We start from the raw sequence: 3952 nt of genomic DNA, 5'->3' as shown, positions 1-3952 counted from the left end.
AGGAAATTCCGACGGTAATGGCAAACCCCTCAACTGATGATCATACTCGAGTCAACAACTTCACCACATATGAAAAGACGGTGGAACAAGAAGTCACGCATTTGATCGAGAATCTGTGTGAACTCCTGAATTTCTCTAGAGATCAGCGCACGGACACGTTTTCTTCCCTCAACAAGATATCATCAGACATACGAATGGTTCCATCATCTACGGTAGTTGAATAGGTGTCCATGGTATCTGAAATTTTGCTCAACAACATCACTTCACTGAGAAAGACCGAATGGTGGGGGAAGGACATAATCGAGCCATGTTCGTAACTGCTTCCATCAAAGACTCCGAATTTCGGAGAGTTCTCATTGATACAGGTGCTTCCACGAATCTTGTCACTATGAAGACTCTCAAGAAGGCCAAAGTCCCACAAAACAATATTTTTCATCATCCCATATTGATGATGGGTTTTGAAGGAAGTTAGAGTCACATGTACGGGTATGTCTATGTGGATCTGAAAGTAGGACCAATTCAGTCTACTGTCAAGTTTCATGTGATCGAGAAAGGCCCTGACTATCACATGATACTCGGAAGGTCGTGGCTTCATGACAATAAAGTTGTTCCTTCGACGTACCATCAGTGTATAAAAGATTTGCTCAACAAAGAAATTGTACGTATCCTAGCTTTAGTGTCTCCCTATGCTCCGGTTTATGATGCTGAATTCCTGGAATCTCGAAAGAGCGTCCAAGAGCATCCAAGAAATATTTGTAGCATTCCACTCCCAAGTTGGAAATCCATTGAGAAATTCGACAAACCATCATCAACGGATGCTAAATCCGTCAAGGCGTCCACTACACCACTTAAGAGTCGTCAGGGTCAAGGTACGACTCATAGAAAGTCTAACTTTATTACTGATTATGATGCAGAAGGAAGAGTAATTTATCTCCGTCGCAAAGATTAGCAATTAACAGGGGAGGTCGATGAAAACTCTCCCCTCCCCGAAGAATCATGCCAGAGTGAGAAATCACTCGACGAAGAAATCTGAGATGCACCGCGAAAGTTGCAAGATGTCACAGATTCCACAACTGATGACATTGAGACTATCAACATAGGAACGGACGAAGACCCAAGGCCAATTCTAATCAGTTCTTCTCTCACACCTGAGGAACGAGAAGGATTGATAGGTCTGTTGAAAGAATACCAAGACATCTTCGCCTGGACGTACGAAGAGATGCCCGGCTTGGATAATAAATTAGTCACTCATCATCTGCACATCACCCCGGGCTCCAAACCCGTCAAACAACCTCCCAGAAAATTCATGCACGAAGTTGAGGAACAAATCAAGATAGAGATCTAAAAACTACTAACAGCAGGATTCATCAAGCCCATTCAACATCCAACATGGTTGGCAAACATTGTCCCAGTAAAGAAGAAGAATGGACAGATCCGATGCTATGTAGATTTCAGGAACTTGAACAAGTGCTTCCCGAAGGATGACTTTCCATTGCCAAACATTGATATGATCGTCGATGCAAACAACGGACATGACATGTTCTCGTTCATGGATGGTTACAGTGGATATAACCAAATCAAGATGTACGAACATGATACTAACAAGACTGCATTCCGAACCCCATTGAAAACTTCCACTACATAGTGATTCCTTTCGGGTTGAAGAATGCAGGAGCCACTTATCAACGAGCCATGACTGCAATATTTCATGACATGATGCACAAGCAAGTAGAAGATTATGTCGACGATGTGGTAATGAAATCGAAGACTCGAGCAACCCGCCTAGACATTCTGAGACAAGTCTTCGAAAGATGCAGGAAATGTAAACTGAAGATGAATCCTCTGAAATGTGCTTTCGATGTTTCCTCCGGAAAGTTTCTTGGATTCCTGGTCACTGTAGAAGGAATCAAAGTCGATCCAGACAAAACAAAATACATCACTACCATGTCTCCCACACAAACTGTAAAGGAGCTCCAGAGTTTCATGGGAAAAGTTAACTACATTCGACGTTTCATTCCCAGACTGGCTCAATTTATTGCTTCATTTACTCCTCTGCTGAAGAAGGGAGCAAGCTTCATATGGATGACCGTTCAACAAGAAGCATTTCAGAAAATACAGCAAATATTGTTATCGCCTGCTGTCATGAAATCTCCAGTGCAAGGACGACCCCCGATACTTTACACAGCCTCAAGTGATGTCGCTATTGGAGCTCTCCTCGCTCAAGAGGATGAAGAAGGTATCGAACGCCCAATCTATTACTTCTGTCGCACAATGAGGGATGCCCAACTCCGGTACCCAAAGACTGAAATGGCGTGTCTAGCATTGGTTCACGCAATTCAAAGATTCAGACATTATCTACTATCAAACAGAGTTGTGCTGGTGGCTAAAGCTGATCCTATAAAGTTTCTACTGTCGAAACCTGCACTGATTGGGAGACCAGCAAAACGGCTACTTCAAATGTAAGAATTTAACATAACGTGTGTCCCTCCAAAAGCAATCAAAGGACAAGCGGTCGCAGACTTACTTGTTGCTTTCCCCGGAGAAGACATCACAATGTTGCATGAATAAGTGCCCGGTGAGTTCCCAGAAATTTCAATCATTCAGGAAGAAACGTGGTTGTTATATTTTGATGGGTCCGCCACTCCAAGCAATGATACTGGCGGAGCAGGCATTGTACTGGTGTCTCCATCTGGTGAAGTCTTCTCACATTCATTCAAGCTGGATTTCCACTGCACCAACAATTCAGCAGAATATAAAGCTTTTCTCCTAGGACTATCTTTGGCCAGGAAAGCAGGAGAAAAACACCTAAAGATCAGAGGAGACTCAAAGTTGCTGGTCAATCAAATGAATGGTGTATATTCTCTCAAAGAATTAATACTTGATCCATTCAGAACTGAGGCACAACGACTATTAACTCATTTTTCTGATGCAACAATTATCCATACCGGCCGCACCAACAACCGACATGGGGATTGTCTAGAGACTCTGGCATCCAAACTACAATTTGAAGGATCCGAAAAGTCTATCATTATGCAAAGACGCTCGGTATCATCCACCTGGCTTACTCAAGTCGAAGATGCTCCACCAAACGATTGGCGAACTCCCATCATCCATGAATTAAGAAATTCTCTTACAGAAGGGAAAATCATCCCCAAGGAATTGAAAAACTTTTTCCTGCTACATGGAGCATTATATTATCGCAATCCTGATGCATCACTATCACGATGCCTTGGAGATGAGGAAGCCGGTGAAACAACTCAAGCGCATACATGAATAAGTATGTGGTCAAACCCTAGTGGTCACACTTTACAGGAAGCTTCAAGGACTCGGGTATTACTGGCCTTCCATGGAGGCTCAGTCGAGGATGCTGCAAGGGTCATGTCCCAATTGTCAGACACCACCTCATCATTTAGAGATTCTGACGACCCATCACACTGAGGATTGGAGAGAACAAAACATGAAGTATCTTCGTGACAGCGATCTTCCAGCAGAAAAGAAAGCAGCAGTCAAGCTCATCCAGAAAGCCAAACGCTTCATCTATTTGGAAGGGATTTTATACCGCAAAAGCTTTAGTGGGAATCTCCTGAGGTTCTTGGATGAACATGAAATTCCTACAATATTAAAAGAGATGCACAAAGGTCAACACCAAGGAAAGAAGAAACTATTTCTCCAAATTCATGAGAAATATTATTGGCCAACCATGGAAGATGATGCATCCACTTATGTCCAGAGATGTCATGAATTCCAAGTTCATGGTAACCTCATTCACACTCCTTGTCTCCCATTAAATTCTGTGAACATTCCATGGTCATTCTACAGCTGGGGACTGGATATTATTGGGAAAATCAATCCAGCATCGGCGAAGCAACATGAATACATTATTACAGCAACTGAGTATTTCACCAAATGGGTTGAACCCATTCCTTTTCGAAGCACCACTGGAGTCACGATT

Source organism: Papaver somniferum, chromosome 11 (genome assembly GCF_003573695.1).
Source record: "Papaver somniferum cultivar HN1 chromosome 11, ASM357369v1, whole genome shotgun sequence".
Lineage (NCBI taxonomy): Eukaryota > Viridiplantae > Streptophyta > Magnoliopsida > Ranunculales > Papaveraceae > Papaver > Papaver somniferum.
This window is presented reverse-complemented; position numbering follows the sequence as displayed.